Consider the following 11,778-nt stretch of genomic DNA (forward strand, 5'->3'; position numbering starts at 1 on the left):
TTGTAGATTATATGCAATAGGGGCATGATTAGAAAATGCATTTACATCTCTTATTTCAAAGTGCACAATATTTAAAAAAAATGTGGACTGTGTTAATAGATAGTCAACTAAACGTTGCCATTATGTGGAAAACACGGTATTTTTCCATTATTCTTAACGTTATGTAATATACCGTTAACAATTCAAACATGTGTAGCCATACATAAATCTAACAATGAGTCTCCGAAGCGGTTTGAATTCAAATCACAAGTTGCCCTAGGCATATAATGGTCAATGTCTATGAACGCGAAATCAATTAAACTACGATCATACGCAAAATAATCTAACTTTCGTCCAATTTTTGAATTTGTATCTCCAATTACATAAACCGCACCAAGCTCGCTGAAATGATTAATATCCGATTCAATATTTTTCGGCGTAAGCTGTATTAAGCCAGCTTTTCACCCTGACTTGACCTTTGTAAGTGTCCAATAATACTCAAATAAAATTTCCCGCGACTAGGTACGAATGAATACACTTCATTTATTCCATTGGCTGATTTGAGTATAACACCAGAACATTGGAAACGTATCCGCGTCTTTGTAACACTGTTTTACTGCATGAAACAATTTTATCTCTAATGAAAAGGCTCAATAGTTAGAACAGTTTTACAATCAATTTTCGACATAAATACACTTTGTGCGTTCACCTTTTATTTTCAGAGAATTGCCAGCGTAAAAGCAATTATACTAAAGGCTATGTTGTCATATTTAGTACTTACTTGCATTGATTTCAACCCGCGAGGTTTCGGGTCAATTCGCGGCCATTTGTGAAAGTCAGAGTTTATATACAGTTCATCACCGGAGTTCGCAGAAGGGGTTGCGATCATTGTGTTACACCGGTCTTACTGACAATAACGTAGTGACTGTAATGCATTGCATTCCAATCCGCAAGGTATCAAGGTCAGTTTGCGGTCAGTTGCAGAAATCTTTATATAAACGCCGTCTCGTAAACTTTGTGCACATGAATTCTGTTTTGATCAGAAAGAAACTAAATAAAGATATTCGGCGATATTATTGTGGTATGTCAATCATCGATTTCTAGTATGGTTTCAACATTTGCATGATAAGGACCGATTTTGATAAAATTAATTAGAAATATTTATCCATTTAGACCAGTTAATTAAGCATGAGCACAATAATTCGCTATACTATAATTATGCAATTAAATAAGATTCGAGTATTGCCGGCTGACCTATATGCACTCGTTTATTTTCATGTTTCTTGTGTTTTTCTATTCTGTAAATATAGATATCTGAGTAATAATATCACATAAAGCAAAAAAAGCCACGAAATCTGGCGCAACACCCCGTAATTGATTTGCTTATGATGTAGCTAAGAACTGCGCAGAAAAAAGGCATCCGCTACTTTTTATCTCATAGAGATAACTTTTGATCGTTCATAAACATCGACCACAATCAACGCCGTATATCTTTTTTAAAGATATTTCTTGTTAGAAATATCCCTATCAAATCGAGGGTGAACAGGTGAACTTTCGGGTTCTATAAATACTACAGCAGTATTCATGTCATATTCAGTATTAAATAGTGTTTAGCAAGTTAAATCCATAGTAGACAATCTATTAATTTGTTTGCAATTTCTCGAATTCTTTGGCTTTCTTATATACATCGAAAAGGCGTTCACGAAGTTTTCGTGTTTACTTATTTGTAAACTTCGCATGCATGTCATCACTGTTCAAACCAAGAAAAGCATCTATTGCAAGTCTAGAATGGCGACCAAACATTAGATAGTACGATAAATATCCAGTACTGTCATGTAAAGTTAATTTATATGCACGAACCATAGGTCTAATAAGATCCGTCCAGTAGCTCTTTTTATCATCGTCGAGTGTCCCTAACATCTTCAACAGTGTTTGATTGAACCGCTCCAACATGCCATTACCCATAGCATGATATGGGGTAGTACGGGACTGGTTGACACCTCCGAGACGACATAGTTCCATTATCAAAGTGGACATAAAGTTTGTACCTTTGTCGCTATGAACTTGGTCCGAAAATCCATAACTTTCAACGAACATTTCAAACAAAACTCGAGCAGTTGTCTTGGCAGTTTGATTTGAAGTTGGGTACGCCTGAGCATATCTTGTAAAGTGGTGAGTTACAACAAGTTAATGTTCGAAACCACATTTCGATCTTTCAATACTAATAAAATCTATACAAATTATCTCTAGCGGAGCAGACGATGATATGTTCAGAAGAGACGCCGACTGGATTGCTGCCTTGGGTCGGATACACCTGGGACACACAGCAACTTTATCGCGTGCGAATGTGTCAATGCCTGGCCAATAAAGTCGCTGTTAAAATAGAGACGTGGTTCGATCCTTTCCTTGGTGTCCAAGATCAACATGCAAAGCCTGAAATACATTGTTTCTTACCGAAGAAGGCAAAACAAATTGATAGTATTGCTGTTCAAAACCAACGCCTTTACAATAATGATCGCGTACACTTTATCAGCTTGATAGAAGCGTGTATACTCAACAAGAACGCAACGATCTTTAGTCCAGAAATCTCTTAGTTGTGACTGATGATACTCAAATGTGGTACATAATTATTATGAATAAAAGCGTTGCAAGCAAATTGGGTGAATGGTCACATGCACGCGATGCATTTATGCGGAGCGTTAATATATCGACTCGGACGGCCCTTTTGTAAGCTAAAAAACGTATTAGCAGTAAATAGTTCGGGACAATTCTTGTTTGGGACTGTTGTACAACTAAACATGGAATTTAACGTTAATCTAGCTTTAAACAATATAAAGTTTAAACATACTCGTGATAGTTATTCATTTCGACGACACGTAACTTTATCAGCGTATGACACTTAAACACTGTTAATAAAAAATAAAGGCTAAATATGACGAATAACCATAAGGACGGTATGCATTTGGAAGATACGGAACGATACTGTTTCGGTACGTGTTGTGTTCAATAAAAACAAGTGTAAGGCCATATTAAAAAAAATCTTGTTTGAGACTCTAGGAAACTGTAAGTTGGGTGCCCTACGTATCAGTCAATACAAAAACGCTAAATATGCTAAATGGTCACATCTTCAAGATGCATTTAGACAACACGTGCTATATCAGTAAAGCAGATGCGTGTTTGCTGGAATAGAAGTCCATGATCCGGAAAAGCTCTTGTTAAGAACTAAAGGGCCCTCAAACATAGTCACTATACGTTATATTTTACACAATCGGTAAATTTAATCGTGTTATTGTTCACATGACGAATTAAGATGTCATGCGACTAAGCAGCTTGACAGGTGCTTGTTTTATTCACAAGAACTCCTGTTTTGTGTCTTTTGGGCAATATGTTCGTTAAACATTAGATGAAAAGACTACGGAATACTAATAGGACCATCGTGGTTACACATTAAAATCCAGAGGGCGACAATGCGATAGTGCGATAGTACGATGGGGACAATGCGATTGTTCGGTTGCGACCACGCGAAAGTACGATGGCGGCAGTGCGATAGTGCGATGATCCGATGACGACAGTGCGACAATACGATGGCGACAGTGCGATAGTACGATGGCGACAATGCGACAATGCAATAGTGCGATAATACGATGACGACAGTGCGATAATACGATAGCGATAGTTCGATGGCGACAATGCGAAAATACGATAACGACAGTACGACAATGCGATAGTACGATGGCGACAATTTGATAGTACGATGGCGACAATGCGATGATACGATGGCGACAGTACGATATGACAATCGCATTGTCGCCATCGTACTAACGCGTTGTCGATTTGTCTCCATCGTAAAATCGCATTTTCGCCATCGTACTATCGCTGTTGTCGCATTGTCGCCATCGTACTATCGCATTTTCGCCATCGTACAATTGAATTGTCGCCATCATACTATCGCACTATCGCATTGTCGCCCTCTGGATTTAAATGTGTAACCACGATGGTCCTAACGGTATTCCGTAAAAGACATAACTGGATAAATGTTCACGTACCGTGACTTTGTTTCAGTAACCAAAAGATCCGCACAAGACCACTTGTATTTAAGACAATCACCTATCATGCTGAAAAAAGTCACGTGGCAATTGTGTGCTCTACGAGCACGTATTTGTATATGGTTGGGAATGTTTTGTTTTCATACTTTTGGTCACTTAATGGGCTCTTTAAGTTATATGTTAATTAAAAAAGTATATATTTTGTGTAAAATGGTCACGTGCACGTAGTGGTTGTTTGTATCCGCTAATAGCACGTGATAGTCAAATGTTGGAGAATAGTTTTGATTGGGATATGTGGTCACTAAATATGGACATAGGACATTGAAACATGGAATACAAGCGACGAATTGGATGTTTGGCGACATACGTAGGATGTGTGATCTGTATCTAAGTCTTCAAAAGTGCTAAATGAGCCAAAAAAGGTGAATGGTCCGAATCAGTTGTACATTTCATCTGATTTAAACAGCCATGCTTCGAATCACCTTAATTGGGTACATTTGTAACTTCACACTAATACGAGCAGCACGCTTTCATACCAGGCTAATATTGGAACATCGAAACATTAAAACAATATTACATAGTGTGATGATATTACTAATGGTAAGCCTAGATTGGTGACATTCTCAATCAATAGGATTTCCTTACATGTCAGCAATAAAACGATAAAATGCATTAGCGAAAACAGTTTTAGAGCAATAAAACGAAATCAAACATAGCTTTTTAAAACACATTTTCTCAAAATTAATTTTCGGTAACCAAAATTATCTTTAATCATGTCTTGTTATAAATATAAAAGCACTTCACTTTATGGGTGTTCGAGATGGGTGGGTTTGCTAAAAGGGAATATTATTTATATGGGTTCTTTAGATTTTGATTTTGTCAGGTTTTTTGTAACCTTTTAGGCGCCATTAATGTCAATTAAATTCCGACAACATCTAAAAATGTCGCAAATGTAATAAAATAACCTCTTATTTGCCACGTTTATTTGAAAGCTTGTACAATGATGGAATGATTCATCATGCGTGCCTGAACTAATAAGTTTTAAAGTAAGCAATACTTTCAGGTCAGCAATATTTCAGGTTACCTGTATCTATTATTTTGCATGATTTCTATGTTATTTTTGGAAAAATACTGAAGGCAAGAAATTACCTTTTCGTATCTCCATTTAACACACGAGATTACTAATAAATCCTGCTAAGATTATAGAACAGTCTACAGTATTAAGCAATGCTCCTGACTGTACATTACCGTATGACCCGATATCTGGTCCGAACTGTTACTCTTGTATAGTCAATTTTTAGTTGTGAGTGTTAGCTGAAAACTAATGTTGAGAGGCAGTTTTGCAAGTTATTCTGCTGTTAGCTACGCTAGGAACGATAACTGCAAGTCAGTCTGCTTTAAGCTACGCTAGGAACGATAACCACTGCCTGTCTGCACTACCTGCTGTAAAATTATGCAGACGACGAATGCTAGGAGCGTCTGCACTACTACGCTAGGAACGATAACCACCGCATCTGCCTGTTTATAGTTCACCACTGGTACACTGCATAGTGTGAATGTAATCAATAGTGTTTAACAGCTTGGAAGACCACATTGGCCAGTCTAGTGTTTATCATTTGAATCTGTACATATTTGCGGCTTTCAGGGAAAACGGGGCTTAATGCCAGTCAAATAAGATTAGCCTGTGCACACTTATCAGCCTGTGTAATGCGCACAAGCTTATCAAGGACGACTCTTTCTGATTTTATGGTATTTTTTATTTAAAGACAGTTTCTGGTACTTGGATAACAATTAATGCATATGCATTAAGCCCTGTTTTCCCAAAATGAAGCTTAAATTATCTTTTTTGTTATTGATTTGAAAAAAAACAAAACATCTAAACCTGTGCTTTTAGATACAGTCTTCATATATTTGAATGGGTTTTGTTCATTTCAATATTGCGATAAAAAGCTATAACATAATTTTGCAAACTGTGTTGCGTCTAAGATTATACAACAGCGAACAACTTCAGTGCCTTCAGCTTTGATTGATTAACTTTATACAAATGAATGAAAGCCTAGAGAAGACAACTTGTCGTACAAAACACCCGCGAAATTAGCTCTCAGACTTAAAACCCATTCCCAATTGGGAACACGTTTTAAACGAAATAACATTTGTGTGAATGCTTAGTTAAGCACGTGCGATTGGCGATTTCATTGACGGACTGAGCTTAAATGGAGATAAGTATAAAATACGATGTATAATTATTCGCAAGAACATCTAAGGTAGCATGAACCAACAAGGGAGGCCACTCGTAATGTCAAAAATCGGCAGTGAACAAAAAGTGGAACTTTATTATCTCGCTTAAAATGGGCCTAAATAATACGGTGGCACTAAGGTGACATCTGCTGTCCAAAAAAATAAAAGACTGTAAAAAAGAAATTGTGTTTTCCGCTCCAAATATAAAAAAGACAGGAAAACAGATATTGTGTTTTCTGCTCCATAAACAAATAAAAAAAGGGGGGAAAAAGAAATTGTGTTTTCCGCTCCAAAAAATAAAAGACAGGAAAACAGAAATTGTGTTTTGCGCTACAAAAAAAAAGACAGGAAAACAGAGATTTTTTTACTACAACTACTTCTACTACTACTACTACTACTACTACTACTACTACTACTACTACTACTACTACTACTACTACTACTACTACTACTACAACTACTACTACTACTACTACTACTACTACTACTACTACTACTACCACTATCACTACGACGACGGCCGCCGACGACTGACGGACGACCGAGGACGACCCACGACCGATGGACTTCCGAGGGACGACCGACGGAAGACCGATTGACTACCGATGGACGACCGAGGGACGACCGACGGACGATCGATGGTCGACCGAATGACGACTGAGAAACGACTTACGGACGACTGAGGGACGATCGATGGGCGACCGAATGACGACTGAGGGAAGACCGACGGACGACCGAGGGACATCGAGGGACAACCAAGGGACGACCAACGGACGACTGAGGGACGATCAAGGGACGATCGAGGTTCGATCAATGGACGACCGAATGACGATTAGGGACGACTGACGGACGACCGACGGACATCGAGGGACGACCGAGGGACGACCGACTGACGGGCGACCAACCGACCGACGGACGACGACTTCGACTACGACGACGACGACTACTACTACTATTTACTACTACTACTTCTACTACTACTACTACTTCTTTAACTACTAGCCACAGCAGCAGTAGCAGTAGTAGTAGTAATAGTAGTAGGAGGAGAAGCAGTAACAGAAGTAGCAGTAGCGATAATTGTAGTAGTAGTAGTAGTAGTAGTAGTAGTAGTAGTAGTAGTAGTAGTAGTAGTAGTAGTAGCAGTAGTAGTAGTAGTAGTAGTAGTAGTAGTAGTAGAAGTAGTAGTAGTAGTAGTAGAAGTAGTAGTAGTAGGAGTAGTAGTAGTAGTAGTAGTAGTAGTAGTAGTAGTAGTAGTAGTAGTAGTAGTAGAAGTAGTAGTAGTAGTAGTAGTAGTAGTAGTAGTAGTAGTAGTAGTAGTAGTAGAAGTAGTAGTATTAGTAGTAGTAGTAGAAGTAGTAGTAGTAGTAGTAGTAGTAGTAGTAGTAGTAGTAGAAGTAGTAGTTGTAACAATAGCAGAAGTAGTAGTAGTAGTAGTAGTAGTAGTAGTAGTAGTAGTAGTAGTAGTAGTAGTAGTAGTAGTAGTAGTAGTAGTAGTAGTAGTAGTAGAAGTAGTAGAAGCAGCAGCCGCAGCAACAACAGCAGCAGTAGTAGTAGTAGCAGTAGTAGTACTAATAGTAGTATGTTATGTAATATCAGAGCCTCGCCTTTCGGACGTTATCATTGGCTGATTAATTTTAGGGAACAATATAGTATCTTGTTCCCTCCATATAGTCCGCGTCTGTGATTGGCCGAGTATCTTGTGCGCACAATATAGCGATTGTGTTTTCCACCCCAAAAAAAACAACAACAGGAAAACACAATTTCTGTTTTCATGTGGTTTTTCTGGAGCAGAATACACAATTTCTGTTTTTCTTTATTTATTTTTTTTGGAGCGGAAAACTCAATTTCTGTTTTCCTGGCTTTATTTTTTTGAGCAGAAAACACAAGTCCTGTTTTTCCGTCTTTTTTGTTTGTTTTTGGAGCAGAAAACACAATTTCTGTTTTTCTGTCTTTTATTTTTTGGACAGCAGATGTCACCTTAGTGCCACCGTAAAATAAGATCTTTTGTGATTGGATTAAACAGTTGAAATTATCCAATACAGAAAGTCGACCTATTTATCTTGCAGAACATTCAATGCCATGACGCATGCAAGCTATTAGCCAATAAATATCGTACACCAAAAAGTTTGATATTACTTTGGCGGTCATAGAATGTGTTCCTGGCTTAAACAATGAAATGTTACTTTAAAATCATTCATGTATTAGCAATTAGCAATAAAGTGGTAGATTATTTGTGTAAAACATAATAATTTTGATTCAAATTTTTGTCTTCTACAATTTAACGAGTGGTTACGGAAATTACCGATTGGACAGAACTATCGACAGACAACAGAATAACTTTCATTTTTCAAGTCTATCAGCCTTGAAATAACCGATGTATTAAATGAGAATCATAATCATAAATTTATCATCCAGTACTAGTCAGTAACACCAAAATCGTTGGGCGCAACCATCGTGTTTTGTAGAAACCGCGACATATTGTTTTTCGGAAACCGACGATCGGTAATTTCCGTAACCACATAAACAATTGAGCTGACAAGGTTACGTTTCCAATGTTTTCCTCAAATATTCTTCCACGAAATTGTTGTATACCATTACACAAATGAATACAAAGTATTATTTCCTTGAATTTGGTCTTTTAATGTTATAAGTATGCCGTGAGGCTCAACTTCAGTGCATTCAAGATAGAAAAATAAAACAGATTTAATTTATTCTTCTATCCGATAGTTTCATCAATTACCATAGCTTGGTCACTCAATTATTTTGGAAATCATGACCAATATCATATACAACTTGTTTTACTTATTTTTCTCTTGAAACTTCTTTTACATTATTTTTGTATATATAAGTCGTCAATGTTATATATAGTTTGAAAAAATATGTAAAGATTGCGCATTTATTATGAAATGCAAATAATTTAGAAAATATTCCATTTTAATAAGCATGACGGGCTTATCAGTTAAAAACATTAAGGCTTCATTGAATTATTTAAAGTTATAACAAACATTAAAGGTTTTCCAATGAAATGATTCAAGACACATATTACAGATTGATAGGAAGATATGAACCAATCAGGGTTGCTAGGTTTACCGCCAAGAATGATTATGCTAGTACGAGAGTTTCGTTTTGATTTAAGTTTTTGTAAGATAACAGTTTCTGAGCTATTTCTATTGTTTGTTATAATGTTGTTTATGTATAATATCCCGGATTCGATCCAGTTAACGAATAGTAAACATTTTCCTTTGTATTTAATGAATCTGTTACCCCACAGCATTTCAGATCTTATATCACGAAAGGTTTTGGGTTTCGATTTGGGTTTAATTTTGTTTAGTTCAATGTAGTTCTTAATAAGATCTGTGTAAAAAGGTGGAATTGTTTTATGGACACTCGGTAATGATTTAAACAAATCTAAATTCATTTTAAAGATTAAAAGGTCATTTCCCAATTGGTTTAACAATAATTTTGAAATAACTTTCCAATTGACCTCATCGTTATGACATAAAAGTATAAGATGTTAAAAATAGCACCACACTAGAATTCGGAACGTCCCATTTTGTACACGGGTGTTATCCACTCATTTATCTGTTGTGTAATGGAATGTTTTCCATTCTTTAGCGCATTTACCAAAGACAAATAAAACATTGTGCAAGTTTAAACATAACTTAAACTATGTTTGTATGCAGAAATCTGCAAATGCAACCGAGTTTACCGAAGGCTATTATTTGATAAACTGCTCCGGTTCATTTATACAGCAGTAATGTACATGTGGCCATAGGGACCCGTCACAATTTTTTTTAATATATAATATATATACATTATATATAAAAAAAATTGTGACGGGTCCCTATGCATGTGGCCGCACAAGCGATTTTGACCCATTTGGCGGTGACGTCATTTCAGAGAAAAAAATCAGGAAGAAGTTGACGTACTGTTTTGCGCGATATTTTATCGCAATTATTATAAAAAATACTTTATCAAATAAGCATGAAATGACATTTAAGATCGCAAGGGACGATGTGAACATTATTGGCAGTCGTTTCTCAACATAATTTACAGTTTATTGTAACCTAGGACAAATTTACCGAGTATTTCACCGACCGTTTGACCTTGTCAACAAACACACACACTTCCTGTTGGATTACACGGTATGTTTATTTCTTTCTCTAGGTAAAATATCGTTTTTATTGTGATTAAATGTCATCATAATGATGACAATTAACATTTACTGCTATTATAAATAGTTGGATTACACGGTATGTTTATCTCTTTCTCTAGGTAAAATATCGTTTTTATTGTGATTAAATGTCATCATAATGATGACAATAAACATTTACTGCTATTATAAATAGTTGGATTACACGGTATGTTTATCTCTTTCTCTAGGTAAAATATCGTATTTATTATGATTAAATGTCATCATAATGATGACAATAAACATTTACTGCTATTATAAATAACTTTAGAATAATGACAACAAGAAAGTGCAGAAAAAGCAGGCTATCGCCAAGTGTCACTTCAAACATGTAGAACAACAACAAGATGGAAAGAACTTTGTCCACATAAATGTAACCAAACCAGCTACAGATTTATGTTTAGTCTGTCAAAATGTTTTTGGCAAAGCTTAACACTAGTGGCAAAATGTCAGAAGGAGACAAGGAAGATTCAGCTAAACAATACTCAGATCATTAAGTCAATGGTCGGCTCACAACGAAGCCAAGGATAAAGCCGACATTCTAAACCGCAAATACTCTTCTGTCTTCACTAGAGAAACCTAGCTGAAATAATTCGCGTTCAGAATAAATCTGAACGCTGAAACTCCGGTCTGTAAAAACCATAACGAAAAATAATTACAATACTATTATGGGAATTACAGTATTTTCAAGTGTATATATTTAAAATCTATCCGTTGTTTGACAAATATGAACTAAGATCACAACAATTACCTTTATTTCATTCGATATCATAGACATTGAACGATCATTTTCTCAAAGGCAACCATTTTGGCATTGTTGTTGTTGTTCTTATTTCGTACCATAGCTATTTCGTACCTATTACTTTTGGGGTATTTCGTTACTGTCGATTCAAATTTTTTGAGTTATAATATTATAATTATCATTTTGCTTCTTCTTCTTCTTATGATTATTATTTCTAATTTCATTTCTTACTGTTTTGTGCATATTGGACACTTTGTTTGTTCGAACTCAGTTACAAACATAGTTGAATTTAACCTCCACCAAGGGAGATAACATGAACCTTCACTATACAAGGATTTATATTGGATGAAACCAACTCGAAATATAGTGTATTAACAGGTAAATTTCGATATATTTTGCTCATTATATACTATTTAGGCAACGTTCTTTCATAAAAGTCACAAATATGTGTGTATTTAAATTCAGTAGTGATGCAACCGAAATTCGTGTCGGAACTCTCGCTATTAAAAAGATAGAGTGGACTATTGACGCCAAGAGTCTGCCAAAGCAAAAATCATCAAAAGACTATATGGCGGCAGTTT

The 11,778-nt window shown here is 36.1% G+C and overlaps 1 long non-coding RNA gene across 2 annotated transcripts in view; it reads left to right on the forward strand.

The window, feature by feature from the left end:
- Positions 1 to 10,356: 10,356 nt before the first annotated feature.
- LOC127851214 (uncharacterized) overlaps positions 10,357 to 11,778 on the forward strand; it is a 7,685-nt gene continuing 6,263 nt past the window's right edge. For both annotated transcript variants that reach the window (XR_008035697.1, XR_008035698.1), the window contains exon 1: positions 10,357 to 10,408. This is a non-coding gene — a long non-coding RNA (uncharacterized LOC127851214). The remainder of the gene's footprint in view (positions 10,409 to 11,778) is intronic.

Source organism: Dreissena polymorpha, chromosome 11 (genome assembly GCF_020536995.1).
Source record: "Dreissena polymorpha isolate Duluth1 chromosome 11, UMN_Dpol_1.0, whole genome shotgun sequence".
Lineage (NCBI taxonomy): Eukaryota > Metazoa > Mollusca > Bivalvia > Myida > Dreissenidae > Dreissena > Dreissena polymorpha.